This window comes from Narcine bancroftii, chromosome 4 (assembly GCF_036971445.1).
Source record: "Narcine bancroftii isolate sNarBan1 chromosome 4, sNarBan1.hap1, whole genome shotgun sequence".
NCBI lineage: Eukaryota > Metazoa > Chordata > Chondrichthyes > Torpediniformes > Narcinidae > Narcine > Narcine bancroftii.
Genome location: NC_091472.1, coordinates 294667535 through 294686080, shown reverse-complemented (window position 1 = coordinate 294686080; position 18546 = coordinate 294667535). Strand labels below are relative to the sequence as shown.

At 48.7% G+C, this 18546-nt stretch overlaps 1 protein-coding gene across 4 annotated transcripts in view; it reads left to right on the top strand.

The window, feature by feature from the left end:
• gpd2 (glycerol-3-phosphate dehydrogenase 2 (mitochondrial)) overlaps positions 1-18546 on the top strand; it is a 138105-nt gene that overhangs the window by 5320 nt on the left and 114239 nt on the right. Inside the window, exon 1 of one of the 4 annotated variants that reach the window (XM_069935510.1) lies at positions 893-1084. The exons of the other annotated variants lie outside the window; for them this stretch is intronic. The gene's annotated coding sequence lies outside the window, so the exon portion shown is untranslated. Of the gene's footprint in view, positions 1-892; positions 1085-18546 lie in introns of those variants that run through there. 4 annotated transcript variants of the gene reach the window in all.

Here is an 18546-nt window from a genome sequence, read left to right as displayed (position 1 = left end):
TGTTCCCCTCTCTCTGCCACTTGTAATTGAATCAGTGGGCAGGGCCAGCATGAAGTGGGGGGGGGTGTTTCCCTCTCTCTGCCACTTGTAATTGAATCACTGGCAGGGCCAGCATGAAGTGGGGGGGGGGGGTTCCCCTCTCTCTGCCACTTGTAATTGAATCAGTGGCAGGGCCAGCATGAAGTGGGGGGGGGGGTTCCCTCTCTCTGCCACGTAATTGAATCAGTGGGCAGGGCCAGCATGAAGTGGGGGGGGGGTGTTCCCCTCTCTCTGCCACTTGTAATTGAATCAGTGGCAGGGCCAGCATGAAGTGGGGGGAGGGGGTGTTCCCCCTCTGCACTTGTAATTGAATCAGTGGGCAGGGCCAGCATGAAGTGGGGGGGGGGGGTGTTCCCCTCGTCTCTGCCACTTGTAATTGAATCAGTGGGCAGGGCCAGCATGAAGTGGGGGGATTTCCTCTATCTGCCACTTGTAATTGAATCAGTGGGCAGGGCCAGCATGAAGTGGGGGGGGGGGGTTCCCCTCTCTCTGCCACGTAATTGAATCAGTGGGCAGGGCCAGCATGAAGTGGGGGGGGGGTGTTCCCTCTCTCTGCCACTTGTAATTGAATCAGTGGGCAGGGCCAGCATGAAGTGGGGGGAGGGGGTGTTCCCCCCTCTGCCACTTGTAATTGAATCAGTGGGCAGGGCCAGCATGAAGTGGGGGGGGGGGGTGTTCCCCTCTCTCTGCCACTTGTAATTGAATCAGTGGGGCAGGGCCAGCATGAAGTGGGGGGATTTCCCTCTATCTGCCACTTGTAATTGAATCAGTGGGCAGGGCCAGCATGAAGTCGGGGGGTGGGTTCCTCCACCCTCTCTATCTGCCGCTTGTAATTGGCGCTGCCAGTACAAAGCCCATTGAGTGCGTCGCTGCGTCAGGTCTGGTCGGGGCTGGAGCCGTCAAGCTCGCAGCTCACGATCGCACCGGGTGCTCGGCACCGCTGGGAGGTTGTGCGATTGGAAGCGATGGGGACGGAGCCGGTCACGGTGACGGCGATGCGCTGACGGGCGCCCCCGTGTGAGGAGAGGAGCCGCGCCGTGTGAAGGTGAACGCGATGCCGCTCCCAGTCGCAGCGGCTGCGATCAGCCACTAGGTCAGGCGTGTCCCCCCCCCCCCCCCCCCACCCTCCAACTCCCCCCACCCCGCCGGGAGGCTCCACTGCCGCGCATTGACGGCCGCACATTCCTTCCGCAGAAGACACGCGAATAGGCCGGAGTCTTCCTCCCTGTGCAAACCCCCCTCCCCTCACCCCGACGTTCAGAGCGCTCGGCCCGGGCGCCTGGAGGCCGGCAGCACCTGGGGAAGAGAGAGCCGGCAGCTGAGGGCAAGCATCATGGAGAGAACGAGAGGGAATTCATCAGGAAAGTCTCCAGTCGCTGTGGTTCGAGTGCAATGCATCCAAGTCCGCAGAACTCCACCCACACCCCACTTCTCCATCAGAAAACTTCCGCAGTCTCTTCTCCTATCCTTTCGCTCCTATCCTCTCTTAACTGTTAGCTTGTACTCCCTCCTCCTCTCTCCCCCTCCTCCTCCTCTCTCCCCCTCCTCCTCCTCTCTCCCCCTCCTCCTCTCTCTCCCCCTCCTCCTCCTCTCTCCCCTCCTCCTCCTCTCTCCCCCACTCCTCTCTCTACCCCCCTCCACCTCCTCTCCCCCCTCCTCTCCTCTCCCCCCTCCTCCTCTCTCCCTCCACCTCCTCTCTCCCCCCTCCTCCTCCTCTCTCCCCCTCCTCCTCCTCTCTCCCCTCTCCCCCCTCCTCCTCCTCTCTCCCCCTCCTCCTCCTCTCTCCCCCCTCCTCCTCCTCTCTCCCCCCTCCTCCTCCTCCTCTCCCCCTCCTCCTCTCTCTCCCCCTCCTCCTCCTCTCTCCCCCTCCTCCTCCTCTCTCCCCCCTCCCTCCTCTCTCTCCCCCCTCCTCCTCCTCTCTCCCCCTCCTCCTCCTCTCTCCCCCTCCTCCTCCTCTCTCCCCCCTCCTCCTCCTCTCTCCCCCTCCTCCTCCTCTCTCCCCCCTCCTCCTCCTCTCTCCCCCCTCCTCCTCCTCTCTCCCCCCTCCTCACCCTCTCCACCCTCCTCCTCTCTCACCCACCTCCTCCTCCTCTCTCCCCCCTCCTCTCCTCTCTCTCCCCCTCCTCCTCCTCTCATCCCCCCTCCTCCTCCTCTCTCCCCCCTCCTCCTCCTCTCCTCTCCCCCTCCTCCTCCTCTCTTCCCTCCTCCTCCTCCTCTCTTCCCCCTCCTCCTCCTCTCTCCCCCCTCCTCGTCCTCTCTCCCCCCTCCTCCTCCTCTCTTCCCCCCTCCTCCTCCTCTCATCCCCCTCCTCCTCCTCTCTCCCCCCTCCTCCTCCTCTCTCCCCCCTCCTCCTCCTCATCATCCCCTTCCTCCTCCTCCTCTCTCCCCCTCTCCTCCTCCTCTCCTCCCCCTCTCCTCCTCCTCTCTCCCCCTCCTCCTCCTCCTCTCTCCCCCCTCCTCCTCCTCCTCTCTCCCCCTCCTCCTCCTCCTCTCTCCCCCCTCCTCCTCCTCCTCTCTCTCCCCACTCCTCCTCCTCTCTCCCCCCCTCTCCTCCTCTCTCCCCCTCCTCCTCCTCCTCTCTCCCCCCTCCTCCTCCTCACTCTCTCCCCCACTCCTCCTCCTCCTCTCTTCCCCCCTCCTCCTCCTCTCTCTCTCCCCCCTCCTCCTCCTCCTCTCTCCCCCTCCTCCTCCTCCTCTCTCCCCCCTCCTCTCCTCCTCTCTCCCCCCCTCCTCCTCCTCCTCTCTTCCCCCTCCTCCTCCTCCTCTCTCCCCCTCCTCCTCCTCTCTCCCCCCTCCTCTCCTCCTCTCTCCCCCTCCTCCTCCTCCTCTCTCCCCCTCCTCCTCCTCCTCTCCCCCCTCCTCCTCCTCTCTCCCCCTCCTCCTCCTCTCTCCCCCTCCTCCTCCCTCTCTCCCCCTCCTCCTCCTCTCTCCCCCCTCCTCCTCCTCTCTCCCCCCTCCTCCTCCTCTCTCCCCCTCCTCCTCCTCTCTCCCCCCCTCCTCCTCCTCTCTCTCCCCCTCCTCCTCCTCTCTCTCTCCCCCCTCCTCCTCCTCCTCTCTCCCCCCTCCTCCTCCTCCTCTCTCCCCCCTCCTCCTCCTCCTCTCTCCCCCTCCTCCTCCTCCTCTCTCCCCCTCCTCCTCCTCCTCTCTCCCCCCTCCTCCTCCTCCTCTCTCCCCCCTCCTCTCCTCCTCTCTCCCCCCTCCTCCTCCTCCTCTCTCCCCCCTCCTCCTCCTCCTCTCTCCCCCCTCCTCCTCCTCCTCTCTCCCCCCTCCTCCTCCTCTCTCCCCCCTCCTCCTCCTCCTCTCTCCCCCTCCTCCTCCTCCTCTCTCCCCCCCTCCTCCTCCTCCTCCCTCCCCCCTCCTCCTCCTCTCTCCCCCCTCCTCCTCCTCTCTCCCCCCCTCCTCCTCCTCTCTCCCCCCTCCTCCTCCTCCCCTCTCCCCCTCCTCCTCCTCTCTCCCCCCTCCTCCTCCTCTCTCCCCCCTCCTCCTCCTCTCTCCCCCCCCTCCTCCTCTCTCCCCTCTCCCCCCTCCTCTCCTCTCTCCCCCCTCCTCCTCCTCTCTCCCCCCTCCTCCTCCTCTCTCCCCCCTCCTCCTCCTCTCTCCCCCTCCTCCTCCTCTCCCTCCCCCCTCCTCCTCCTCTCTCCCCCCTCCTCCTCCTCTCTCCCCCCTCCTCCTCCTCTCTCTCTCCCCCTCCTCCTCCTCTCTCCCCCCTCCTCCTCCTCTCTCCCCCTCCTCCTCCTCTCTCCCCCCTCCTCCTCCTCTCTCCCCCCTCCTCCTCCTCTCTCCCCCCTCCTCTCCTCTCTCTCCCCCTCCTCCTCCTCTCTCCCCCCTCCTCCTCCTCTCTCCCCCCTCCTCCTCCTCTCTCCCCCCTCCTCCTCCTCTCTCCCCCTCCTCCTCCTCTCTCCCCCCTCCTCCTCCTCTCTCCCCCTCCTCCTCCTCTCTCCCCCCTCCTCCTCCTCTCTCCCCCCTCCTCCTCCTCTCTCCCCCCCTCCTCCTCCTCTCTCCCCCCTCCTCCTCCTCTCTCCCCCCTCCTCCTCCTCCTCTCTCCCCCCCTCCTCCTCCTCTCTCCCCCCCCCCTCCTCCTCCTCTCTCCCCCCTCCTCCTCCTCTCTCCCCCCTCCTCCTCCTCTCTCCCCCCTCCTCCTCCTCTCTCCCCCCTCCTCCTCCTCCTCTCTCCCCCTCCTCCTCCTCCTCTCTCCCCCCTCCTCCTCCTCCTCTCTCCCCCCTCCTCCTCCTCCTCTCTCCCCCCTCCTCCTCCTCCTCTCTCCCCCCTCCTCCTCCTCCTCTCTCCCCCCTCCTCCTCCTCCTCTCTCCCCCCTCCTCCTCCTCCTCTCTCCCCCCTCCTCCTCCTCCTCTCTCCCCCCTCCTCCTCCTCCTCTCTCCCCCCTCCTCCTCCTCCTCTCTCCCCCCTCCTCCTCCTCCTCTCTCCCCCCTCCTCCTCCTCCTCTCTCCCCCCCTCCTCCTCCTCCTCTCTCCCCCCCTCCTCCTCCTCTCTCCCCCTCCTCCTCCTCTCTCCCCCCTCCTCCTCCTCTCTCCCCCCTCCTCCTCCTCCTCTCTCCCCCCTCCTCCTCCTCCTCTCTCCCCCCTCCTCCTCCTCTCTCTCTCCCCCCTCCTCCTCCTCCTCTCTCCCCCCTCCTCCTCCTCCTCTCTCCCCCCTCCTCCTCCTCCTCTCTCCCCCCTCCTCCTCCTCCTCTCTCCCCCCTCCTCCTCCTCCTCTCTCCCCCCTCCTCCTCCTCCTCTCTCCCCCCTCCTCCTCCTCCTCTCTCCCCCCTCCTCCTCCTCTCTCCCCCCCTCCTCCTCCTCTCTCCCCCCCTCCTCCTCCTCTCTCTCCCCCCCTCCTCCTCCTCTCTCCCCCCCCCTCCTCCTCTCTCCTCCCCCTCCTCCTCCTCTCTCCCCCCCTCCTCCTCCTCTCTCTCCCCCCCTCCTCCTCCTCTCTCCCCCCCCTCCTCCTCCTCTCTCCCCCCCCTCCTCCTCCTCTCCTCCCCCCCTCTCCTCCTCCTCTCCTCCCCCCTCCTAAAGTGCACAAGTAAGAGTCCCTGGTTGAGTTTGTTGTTGAGGATTCTGATGGTAGAGGGGTAGCAGCTGTTCCTGATTTTGGTGGTGAGTCATGTGGCACCTAGACCTCTTATCTGATGGCAGCAGAGAGTGCTGGGTGGTGAGGGTCTTGGATGATTACTGCTGCTCTGACCGCAGTGTTCCCTGTAGATGTATTCAATAGTTTGGGGGAGGGTGGTGGTTTGGCTGTCGTCCTGGGCTGTGTCCATTAGCTTTTGGAGGTCTTTACGCTCAGTGCAGGTGGTGTTCCCATACCAGACTGTGATGCATCCAGTCAGCATACTTTCCACCACACATCTGTAGAAATTTGCCAGGGTTTTTGATGTCATGTCAGACCTCTGCAAACTCCTGAGGAAGTAGAGGCGCTGACGTTCTTTCTTCACGATGCCATTGTGATGAAGGACTTGTCTAAAATGTTGGTTATGTGTTCTTTGCTTCATGACCTGCTGAGTTTATCCAGCACTTCTGTGTATTAAGTCCACTTGATGAGCAGCCCACCCCACCCACCTTCAACATTCATGACTGGTATTCTTTTGACTTCAGAGTGTACCATTTCCAGATCTCTTTAAATTTGGATGTCTGGTTTGACCAGTTTTCGAATTGTAAAGGTAGACTGAAGAACTATGTGAAAACCAGCAAGAGTAAGTTTATAAGCCTGAAGGCTGAGAGTTAAATTTGTTGGGTGTTCAGTTTGCAATCAGAAATGTCTGAAAAAAAAATATAGTTATGCAAACAAAAAAGTAAACTTGTGGAAAGCATCAAGGCAAATAGTCTGCAAAATTTTTGATGGGATTGCGTTAAGTACATTCACATGTGGTGTACAAACCATTAATGGATGGCACTGTGCATTGCCCAATCTACCTGCATCTGAGGGCACCATAATTCCTTCTGAATGAAAATTTCTCTCTCCATCTCAGTGGCACCTCTAAAATGAGGATCTTTTCCCATGTTTCTGGCAGCAAATGCAGATATCGATGATGTGCCTCACCACCTCCTTTAAATATAAGTAAAAACACAAATGCTGGATGAACTCCACAGGTCTTGCAGCGTCCTTGGGAGTTTAGAGATACCTACAGCAGGTTAAGCAGCCCTTTAGGCCCCGCGCCTGTTACAGCCAGTTGATCGACACTCCAATATGTTTTCGAACTGTGGAGGAAAGCAGAGGACCTGGAGGAGACCCATGCAGACACTGGGAGAATGTACAAACTCCTTGCAGACAAGGCAGGATTCAAATCCTGGTCGCTGGCGCTGTATCAGCGTTGCGCTAATTGCTATGCTAACCGCGTCGCCCCAGTTAAAGATACATCATTGATGATTTAAGCCTTCAAGAGTTGCTCCATCATTATAATGCTTTCACCACAATCACAATGTCTGTAGACTTTTGTGTTTCTTCTCCTTTAACATACAGTGCTCTCTCAGAACAAGCCTGCAGACCTGACAAAACTTGTGATCCCCACCCTCATATATGCTTCTGAGACCTGGACATCCTATGTTCACACAGAACAGAAATAAGCTGTTTGGCCCACCATGCCCTGTCCAAACCTTTTTGTTTTTTTGCCCATTCACACTTATCCCATTTGCTGGTGTTGGGTCATTTTAGGTCTGAATGTAGAGATTGTATCCAACTCTTCTGGTTGTGAGTTCCAGATGCATCTTTATTACAATGTTTTATGTATACAGTAGTATGTTTTTAAAAAAAGAATTTAAAAAAAATAAAAATTCTGCTTTGAACACTTATTGAATCTTCGCCTTCTGACATTAAGCCTGTGCCCACTTGTTTTTGGCATTCCTGCTATGGGAAAAGGGATTCTGACTACTGCCCTATTTGTGCATCTCATAATTTTGTACAAAAACGGCCCCTTATAATGGTGACTCTTTGTGTGCAGCTCTGACGGGTATTATCACATATTCCCATTCAGAAATATAACAACTCAAAAAGTCACAACCTTGCTGGTCTCCACCCCCCCCCCCCCTTAAAATTTCTTCACTCACAAACTGATGTCCTCTGGCATTGACCATTGCTGCCCTGGGTAAAAGGCATTGGTTGTCCACTCTATCTATAGCTCAATCTTGATCCAAAGAGAAAAGCTTTGGCTTGCTCAGCCTTTCTTCATGTTCTCCAATTCAGGAAGGATCCTGGTAAATCTTGTCTGCGCCCTTTCTAAAGCTTCCACATACTTCCTGTAATGAAGTGACATGAACAGAATACTATTGTGTACTCTAAGTGTAATCTAACCAGAGTTTTGTAGATCTGTAATCAGGCTCTAAAACTCAATTCCCTAATGAAATACGGCATGTACACCTTGTCCACTATTAACTTGCGTTGCAGCCTTTAGGGATCTATGGACTTGGACCTCAAGATCCGTCTGTTCTTCCACACTGCTAAGGATTCTGCTGTTAACCACAGACTCTGCCTTTAAGTTCAACATTCCATAGTATATCACTTCACAACAACAGTACTGAAGAAGCTCTATGGTATCAAAAAATAAAGTAGCTTCTTAATTACCCATCCATCACTTTCAGAATGAAAATGCACCTGAAATGTATTAGTGGTGAATTATCTGCATGCGCTGGGACATTTGGTTTACGGATATCGGGAAGGAAGTCTTATCTGACTTAACTATATGTGGCTGCATACTTACCAAAGTGGTTGACGTAGCTGCCTCCTCATTGATGGAGGATAAATGACTACCTTGCAAGCAACATCCATATCCAGTAAGTGAATTAAATCATATCTCCAGATATCAAGGACCTAGAGCTGCCAAGTTCTTGTGACTATTGTGGAATTCTTGCTGGACACTGGCAGCCATTGTGTGTATCGCTGTAGTCTGCATGTCAGGGAGTGTGACTTACTGGACTACTGTATTTTTTGTGATGGTTGTACTGTCAAGTGTCAGGAGTTGCATTCACTTCATTTACTAGAGTCTGATTTCCTTGGCAATTGTGTTTAAACTAGATGCATATTTTTTCAGGTTTTTTTTTTGGCCAAATTCAGTTTTATGCAGGATCCTGAATGGATATTTATGTTTAAACACTTCAAGGTTTTTGTACACAAAATGTTCAACTATTTTCTGACTTTTTTGCATGCCAGCATTTTGCCTCTCCCTGTCAACTATTCGATTTTTTAAAGAAGTTTTTTCCTGACTGTGGATAATGTTGCATTTCACTGCAATCTGTTCCATCTGCCAGTGCTTGACCTGGCTGGCCCCTTTGTGGACTCTGTTTTCAACGCAATCTGGTTTCTCTCCGTTATTGTCAGTAGAAGAGGCTTCAGTACTCTATTTAAATATGTATATTGAAATGTTTTGTAATAGAGATGAGCATCCAGTGATAAATAGTGATTGTAACAGAGATAAGAAGAGATTGGTGGGGGATTGGAACACCAACACCCTGCTGCCTTCCCCCACTAGATCACCAGTATAAGGATCAGGCCAGGGGTAAGTGGAGCAGGAGTGTAAAACAGCACCTCCTCGCCTTCCGATAAACTGTGCAAGGAATGGATGTGGATGAATTATGTAAATGCTTATTCCATTGAACAAGAGCTTTGGAATTTGGTTATCCATTAGCATCGATAGAATATTGGCCCTGGAACAGAAAATTAGGTTGGGATTAAGATATTCCACCATTGGTTCTGATGTTCTGGATTGAATTTATCTTGCATTTTGTGAAAAGGATATACCTGAGCAATTTTCCACCTTGCTGGTAGCTGCCAGTATTGTAGCTGTCCCATTGTCAGTTCTGGAGCACAGTCCTTTGGCACTATATTTTGAGATGCTGTGTGATCCCATTGTATCCAGTGCCTTCAAGTGTTTATAGATGTCACTTGGAGTGATTTGATTTGGCTTCTGTGATGGAGAAGTTGAGGTGGGTCATCCAGTTAGCATTTTTAGCTCAACATGATAGTAAATCCTTTAGCCATTTCTTCATATCTCATGCTGAGCCCTGCTATCAAAGATGGGGATATTCTTGTGAGTGTCATTCTCCACCTTGCTGTTCAGTTATCCAACACCATTCACAACCAGACATGACAAAACTACGTAGTTTTAATCTGATGGGTTGATTGTGGGTTTGCTTATAGTAAATATTGTTTTTGCTGTTTAGCACAGGTATCCTTTATTACAGGTTAAGTGGTGAGCACATTTTTTGGTGTGCTTGATGTGGCTCTTGGTATTTAGCAATTAAGGCGTATGCATCAGATAACAAAGGGAAATTGGTCCTTGCAAAGGTGTGGACTTGTTCAACTAGTTGGTTACGCAAAAGGGAATTAAATGTCAATTTTTCTTTACCACAGCATCTCTGATCTCTGTTTTGCAGCTGTTGTAAATTGTGATGTAGCATACACTTCCAACTTGAGTTGCAGATAACTCAAAATTCAAATTTGTTCTTAAGGTACATAAACAACATCGCATACAACCCTGAGATTCTTTTTTCCTATTGGCCAGGCAGAACTTCTACTGATCGGTAAATACTTTTTAAAAAAAAATATATATATTTTATTCAAAATTTTCTCCATACATGTAGTAGTCACATTAAATATATTAATACAAATTACAAGTCGAAAAACATCCTGAAACTACATACATAATGGTATATAATCCCCCCAAGCCCCCACCCTCAGAATAGTTAATATGAAAATAAGATACAGTAAAGTTATATAAAGTGAAAGAAAAAAGGAAACAGGATTGCACTGAGGTATATCATCTAATATATATATATTTAAACAAAATCTTTTAATACATTTCAGAAGAGATTCTCATGGGTCTAAAGGCACAGAAAGTACATTATAAATTTAAGCCTAATGTTTGAGTATGCGGGTGCCAAATTTGTAAAAGCCCAGCATATTTATTTCTTAAATTGTATGTAAATTTTTACAAAGGAACACAACTTTGAATTTCTGCATTCCATTGTCCCATACCTAAATGGATGTCTGATTTCCAAGTAAGTGCAATACATTTCCTTGCCACTGCTATTGCAATTTTAACAAATTCTAATTAGTATATTGACTATTTTAGTTTAGGTCTCGTTCCTTCATTATTTCTTAATTAGAATAAATTTGGGTTTTGCGGAAATATGACACCTGTAACTCGTTCCAAAAAATTTCCTAAGCCCAACCAAAAGATTCTCACCTTGGAACAGGACCAAGTTGAATGTCTTTTTTAAAAGAAAGTTCCTATATCTTCACCGCATCTGAAACATTGGTCTGATAAGTCTGATTTCAATCTATTCCATTTTTGTGTTGTAAGATATAACTGATGTAAAAACAATTGTACTGAACTAAGTAAATCTTAGAATAAAGTGTTAATCATGCAATCTCTACAAAGATCTTTGCTCTTCAATTGTGATATTTAAATCCAGTTCCCACCTCTGTCTAGATTTATGAACTCTGTTTAGGAATTCCTATTTTAATAAGAATATATTGTAGAAATAAATTTAAGAATTCCTATTCTAATGAGAATTTCTACTTCACTACAGCCAGGTAGGAACATGGTTGGCCATAATGTATCTCTCAGATATGCTATCAATTGAAAATAACAAAAAGAGTATTTTGGGGTATTCTATATTCATTTTTCAATTGTTCAAATATCATTAATTGACCTCATAACAATCTTTCAACATTTATAATTCCCTTACAAAACCAAATATCTAAAAATTGATTGTCTTTTGAAATAGATGTAAGGGAATTTTGGGCAATATATGTCCTCTTACACCAATTTATTTTATTCCATGTATTGATCAGGTATTTCAACAAATGGTGTTTCTCTAACCATCAGTTTTGCATCCATTCTGCTTTTCTCTCTCCAATTTTATCCATTTCTATTTTTACCCATGGCAGTTTTTCTTTTTCAAAAAAAGATGTCGAAAAAAAACTTAATTGTACCGCACAGTCATAATTGTTGAAACTAGGAAGCCTCCTAATTCATATTTTCATGTTGACCCTTGACATTTTACCTTTCCAGAGGAACTTCCTTACATATTTACTCAATTCATGAAGAAATTTTGAGGTATTAAAATATGTAATGTTTGAAAAAGATACTGTATTCTTGTGAATATAATCATCTAATACAATTAACTCTTCCTACTAAAGTTATAGGTAAATTTATCCATGTTTTAAAAAATATCCATCAACCTTTTTAAGTAACGATAAATAGTTTAATTTGTATAAATTCTTCAAATTATTATTTGCACAGATCCCTAAATATTTAATACAATTTTTCGGCTTTTTAAACTGCCCTTTAGCATTGAATATAATCTCTTTCAGTTAATGGCATAATTTCACTTTTATCCCAATTTATTTTATAACCTGAAATTTTCCCCATATTCTTCCAATTTAGTATATAATTTTTGTAAAGAAATTTCAGGTTCAGTCAAATATATCGAAACATCATCTGCAAATAAACTAATTTTATGCTCTTCTTGACCAACCCTAAATCACTTAATTTGTAAATCACTATGAAGTGGTTCTATAGCTAAAATAAACAATGCTGGAGATGGCGGACATCCTTGTCGACTTGACCTTGCCAACTGAAATGGTGCAGATGTATGTCCATTAGGCACTACTTCAGTTTTAGGATTATTATGCAGTGCCCTAATCCAATTTATACAGGTTGATCGAAACTTATCCCACACCTTAAACCAAAAGTCCCATTCCAGTCTATCAAACACTTTTCTGCATCTAGAGCCACTGCAACACTCAAATCTTTTTTGTGCTAAATGAATTGTACTAAGTAAACTAGCCATATTTTCAGCTCTTTTAGTTTATAGAAACCTGTATGATCTATATTTATTAATTTAGGTTAGGTAACAATTTAGTCATTCTGTTTGCCACAATTTTTGCAGCAATCTCATAATCTACATTTAATAATGAAATAGGTTTGTAAGGTGAAGGCTTTAAAGGGTCTCTCTTTTTTTGGTATCTCTGTAGTTATTACTGTCAAATGTTTCTGGCAGAGTTTGGGTTTCTGAAGCCTGTTCTAATCCTTTCATAAAAATAGGAATTAATAAGTCTTTAAATCTTTGTAGAATTCAGACAGGAATCCATCCTCCTGATTATTTATTGTTTTGTAATGAATTCATAGCCTCCCTTACCTCTAACTGAGTAAAGGAGCACTCATTTCAGTTTGTTCTACCAAACCTAATATAGGCAAAGTTAACTGTGATAACTGTACTTTGAGAAGGAAGATGGGTATACAAAAGAGAAATGTAAACCAAGATGTAAAATGTACAATACAGTAAAAAAAAAAAATTCAGTAATAAATAATGTGCAAAGTAAGAGACCTTGTGAGTCTCATGTTTAGGAGTCTGATGGTGGGATGGTAGCAACTCTGAGTCTTGTGGCACCTTTACCTCTTTCCTGCTGGCAGCACCAAGATCAGAGCAAATGCTAGGAGGTATAGGTCCTTGATTGTTGCTGCTGCTTTCCGACAGCAGCATTCCACGTTGCTATTTTCAATGGTGCACATCATGATGTACTGGGTCGAGTCCACTAACATTTGCAGGAGTATTACAGAGTATTATGCAGCTGGTCAGCACACTTTCCACTGCATATCTGCACAGTTTTTCCAAAGTTTCAGATGTTGTAGCTAACCTTTGCAAACTCCTGAGGAGTTAGAGGAGGTTCTTTACAATGACGTTAGGCTCAGAAAAGGTAACTCAACACAAAGTCTATGCCCATAGTTGCCATGGATTCCATTAACAATATGGTCATTCCATGCTTTATCTACAGATGAAATAATGGAGTGCTTTTTAGGATTATTATGCCATCTCGTTGAGCCACATGCAGTGGTATTGCTTGCTGAACCCACAGGAGTTGTAGAGTATGAGACCTTTTCCTCTCCTATCAGTTCCCACTCATCTTCCAGGGAATGTTCCAGCCCACTGAGGATTCCAAAGCACCAGAGGGGAGAACTCTTGACTTGTGTAGAAGCTGTGAAGCCAGGACAGAATTTCTCAGTGAAGAAATGCAAAAGCTGGAGAAGCTGGAATCCTGAACAGACCAGGAATTGCTGGCGGAACTCAGCATCAGATAGCATTAGTGGGTAGGAATGGCCAGTCAATAGGCCCTTTCAAACTGCAGTGTAAAATGGGGTTAACCGGGCAGTTTGCCTGGTTACCGCCCCAGCTACGCAGCAGTTTGAAAGGGTCTGACCCGATCAACCCTTTCTGAATCCAACTGGGTCCCTGACCTACCTCAGAGGTGCTGCAGTTTAAAAGAGGCTAATATTTCAGGTGTGGACCCTTTATTGAGTCCAAAGAGAAGGGGTGATATTATGTATTTATCTGCTGGAAGAAGGATCCAGTGGTGATAGGTGTAGTGTGAATAAAAGCTCTCATGACTTGGGGGGGGAAAGAACAAACACTTTTATGAGCTCATAACTAAGGGTAGGGTTCAACAGTAGTCTTCAGAAGGGTTCTGGGTTTAGGCAGGAAACCAAGGTTATATGTGGGCAGATGGGGGTGGAGTTGAGGCCAGCCATCAGCACAACACCTTACCAGTGAATTCCAGTTCACGTCATTCACCCCTTCCTGTAGAATTTAGGGTCTGTGAATGAAGACCGAGAATATGGGTTCAGAAACAAGTGTTTTAAAAAGAAATGTACAGTTATTTACAAATTTAAGTGATCTGGGGGTCTGGAGATCCTGGTGGAGCACCTTAGCACCTGGGGGCCTTGGACTCCTTGGGTCGCTTGGTCCCCTTGTGAGGGAGGAAAGGTGGACTAGGTCTCCGGCTCGATGATGTAGGGGGATGCACTTTTCTCCTGAACCGGATCCCCTGAGGCCCTGACTGGGGGTGGTGAGAATGAGCTCCATGCTAAAAGTCCTGCTGAACACGTTGCCCCTCACCAGCAGGTACTGATGCAGCTAGTCCCTCAAAAAGGATGAGCCCTGATTGTTATGAATGCAGCTGGGATACCCGAACAGAGTGAAAATGGAGTCTAGAGTCTTCATAACTGACGAGGTGGACGTGTCTGGATATGGAATGGCGAACGGGAAGCAGGAGTACTTGTCAATGACAGAGAGGAAGAAGATGTTTCTGTTCATGGAAGGGAAAGTTCCCTTAAAATTGATGAAGGGCCTGGATGTCTTGATCAGGTGCGAATTTGCGGGGCGGTAGAAATGTGGCTTGCACTCTGTGCAGACCTGGCAAGACCTGGTCATTTCCTTGACGTCTTGCATGAAGAAGGGCAGATTGTGCGCCTTGACAAAATGAGCATGTGAGTAAGCCCTGGGTGGCAGAGCTTATTATGCAGAGACCGCAGTTGGCCGGTGTGTGCAGAGACACAGCTTCCTCTGGATAAGGCATCTGGAGGGTCATTAAGGGCTCCTGGCCGATAGGAAATGTCATAATTGTAGTTGGAGATCTCGATCCTCCACTTCGCAATCTTGTCATTCTTGATTTTGACCCTCTTGACATTATTAAACATGAATGCGACTGAACACTGGTCAGTGAGGAGCGTAAATCTTCTACCAGCTAGGTAGTGTCTCCAGTAGTTCATGGCTTCTACAATGGCTTGAGCCTCCTTTTCTACCAATGGGTTCCAGAGTTCATGGCTTTGTAATGTCCATGAAAAAAATACAACTGGCATGCCTACCTGGTTGAGGGTAATGGCCAGGGCTATGTCTGAAGCGTCGCTTTCCCTTTGGAAAGATACATTCTCATCCACCGCGTGCATGGTGACATTCGCAGTGTGGTTCCGGAGGTATTTAAAAGCCTTTTGGGCTTCAGCCGAGAGGGGAAAATTAGTAGCTTTTAAGAGAGGGCGAACTTTATCAGCATATTGAGGGATCCACTGGGCATAATATGAGGAAAAACCCCTCCAAGCCTTTGTGGTCCTGGGGATGGGAAGCTCTAACAGGGGACGCATCCTATCGGGATCTGGGCCAATTATGCTATTCTCTACCATGTAGCCAAGGATAGCCAGACGTTTAGTTCTGAACACGCACTTGTCAGAGTTATAAGTGAGATTCAGGGCTTTTGCCTTGTGGAGAAAACTCTGGAGGTTGGCGTCATTGTTTTACCAAGGTGTGGTCACAGATGGTGACGTTATCGAGGTGGGGGAAGGCAGTCTTCAACCCATACTTGTCCATCATTCTGTCCATCTGCCTCTGGAAGATAGGATCCCCGTTAGTAATACCAAAGGGACCCTCCAAAATTGATAAAGACAACAGTTAGCCTCAAATGCTGTATATGGACAGTCCTCAGAACGGATTGGCAGCTGGTGATAGAAGGCATTCAGGTCGCTGGTCAAATAGACCGGAAACTGGGCGATATCATTCACCATGTCTGAAATGCGAGGGAGGGGGTATGCGTCCATGAGTGTGCACTGATTAATAGTTTGGCTATAGTCAATTACTAGCCTGGACTTGTTTTTCCCCCTTTTCCACTACCACTTGCACTCTCCATGAGCTGTTTCTAGGTTTGATGATAACTTCATCCAGCAGACACTGAGTCTCCAATTTTATAAACTCTCTGTCTGCTGCACTGTACCTCTTGCTCTTGGTAGCAATGGGCTTGCAGTCTGGGGACAGATTTGGGAAGAGAGGAGGGAGTGGTTCGATATTCCATGTGGAGAGGCTGCATGTGGATTCTGGTTTTAGGGGCCCTCCATTTTGAACCATTACAGGGGATCAGAATACTCCAAGGCTACACTTTTAAGGTGATACAGGAAGTCCAGACCCAACAACACTGGAGCACACAATTCATCAAGTACATACAGATGGATCTTACAGAATTCCCCCCTTCAAACGATAGATGTACAATATGTTATAGAACACGTATAGAATGCAAATGAGACGTGAGGAATATGTGGTAATTAGAAGGATACATCTTCAGGCTGTATTTTTGCACTGCCTGTGAGTCTATGAAGTTTTCAGTAGACCCTCTGTCAATTAGGCATTTAGTGGAATGTCCATTTACCTTTGCAGTCACAATGGAGTTGCTGAGCTGGTGAGGTCTGTCCTGATCTAGGACCATCGAGGCTAGGTCCCCAGAGATTCCATACTCCTTACTTGAGTGGCCCCCACCATCCTGGGTTGCCTGGCCTGGGAAAGATGGTGCTAACCTCTTGGCGCAGCAAGGTGGCTGCCCTCCTCCTTCAACCAAATGATGACGCCACATTTGAATTTTAGTCATGGCAAGATGGCCGCCGAGACTTTTGCGCCGTTTCCTCAACGCCACCCTCCGTTGGCATGTCGTGCAGCAAGTGGGTTCAGGTGAATTCAGGGCAAACGGCTTGGATCTGGGAGTGGTGCAGGCTGCGGACTTTCTCTCGCCCCATGTTCTTGCCACAGCTGGAACACACTGAGTCGTTTGCAGGGCAACAAGATCAGGGATGCTAGCTTTTGCAGCTCTGGCACAGGAAGCGGCAGCCGTTAGGGCAGAGGTAGTGGGAGCAGACGGTCCTTGCAAGGGCTCACCTGGGTGGGCGAGCTCGTTGGCTTCAAGGTTGTCATTCTCGAGCTTGGCCTGTTCCAGTGATTTAGCCAGCTCGACGTGGCTAGCCAGGTACTTCTTTCCTGACTCGAGCAGTCATTGCCTCGTGTACCGCGAGCGGACCCCCAAGACTAAAGTGTCCCAGATCTGTTCTTCCTCACGAATGTGGTCCGTAGCCACTTCATAACTGGACTTCTTGGCAAGCATCCACAGATCCAGCAGGTAGTCATTGGTGGTCTCTCCTGGCTGCTGGTGACGTAGAGCAAGACTGTGCCTCGCTAGGACCTTGTTCTGTGACTTCAGGTACCGAGCCTTCAACACCTCAATGGCAGTGCCATTTGTAGTATAGTCCCTGATGACTGCATACCCTTTTGTTCCTACCCTCGAAATGAGCGTGGATCTCCGGATTTCATCAGTGTGGAAGACGTCTCTGGTTGCATTCAGGTAGGCCTGGAAGCAGTCTAGCCAGTTTGTGAACTCCTCAGCCGCATCAGGGGACACAGGGTCTATTTGTAGCATACCTGGCTTGAGTAATGCTTCCATCGTTAGGAAATAAGTTAATAAAATTGTAGCATGAATAAAAGCTCTCACGACTGGAGGGAAAACAAATGTTAAGGATAGAGTTCAACAGTAGTCTTTGGTGTTTAGGTGGGAGACCAGGGTTAAATGGGGGTGGAGCTGGGAGGCGGGGACAGCCATCTACCAGTGAATCCCAGTTTACTGCAAAAGGACAGAAAGTGAGATGTGGAGAGACAGCTGGAGAGAGAAACCATTAAGTGGGTGTTGGGGGAAGAAGAATATTTGGGTTCTTTTTTTCAGGAGTAGGTTTTACACATTTAATTTTTGTTTAGACCTACAGCACGATAACGGGCCCTTTTGATCCATAAGCCCATGCCGTCCAATTACACCCAATTGACCTACAACCCCAGGTATGTTTTGAACAGTGGGAGGAAAATGGAGCCCCTGAGGAATACCCACACAGACGCAGGGAGTACAAACTCCTCACAGCACGAAATTCGAACCCTGGTCACGATCACTGGTGCTGTAACAACATCGCACTAACTGCTGCGCTAACCATGCTGCCCATGTGTTTCAAAATTCTTCTCTCTTGTGTGCTACTTTCTGGTAGTCAAGAAAGCATCTTGCAATTATAAACCCACCAGTTAGCCAGGGGAAAAAAAGTTTGTTGGACAGACAGATTAAGTACTGGTGGGCTTCATTCTGCTCTTGCATGTGCTCAGACTTTGTTAAGGGAGGGGTTAACTAGTGAAGAGCTTCAAAATAGTGCCTACTCTCTATACTCAGTTGTATGTTAGGTGTGAACATGTGAATGTGGTATGAATTGCAGTGGGTAGACACCACGTTTTCACTAAGCACAGTTCAGGAAACCAATATTGTAGGTCCTGCACTTAAACAACCTTTGCTTAATTTTAGCCGGTTTCAGGTAAAGCCGCCTAAAATACCCGAATGTGATTGTTGGGAGGCCATCTGAAAGCGGAGAACCCTGACCCGAGGAGGATTTATCCAACCCTCCCCGGGGTAGGTGTATTCTCTGCTTCCGAGTGCTTCCCCCAGGCACCTGAAAACAGATGGGACTATGGCCACAGTCGACAGGAGCCGGCGTTTGCTCCGCGGCGTCTCTCCCCGCTGCGGACCTTTCAGTTGCCAGAACAATGTCTTCAGCGCTGCCACCTGAATGCTGCTTCGCACGCACACGCAGCCGGCTCCGGAGCCATATTCTCCCAACTATTCCACCTGAAAGTGGCTCTAAGGATCATGTCTCTACGTTATTTTAAAGTGTACCTTATCGTTCTGCATAATAATTTAAAAACACTAAAGGAAACTTGCCACCAAGTACTGAATTGCCCACTTTTGTTCCTACCATTAAATAATACTCTACTCTGCAGCTTTTTAATGTTTATGTTTGTGGCTTTTCCAACTCCCTCCTATCTCTACTTGATGCTTCCTCAGAAGGGAGCAATTCCCTGAGGCACTGAAGGGTGGCAGGTTTGTAAGCAGAGAGGT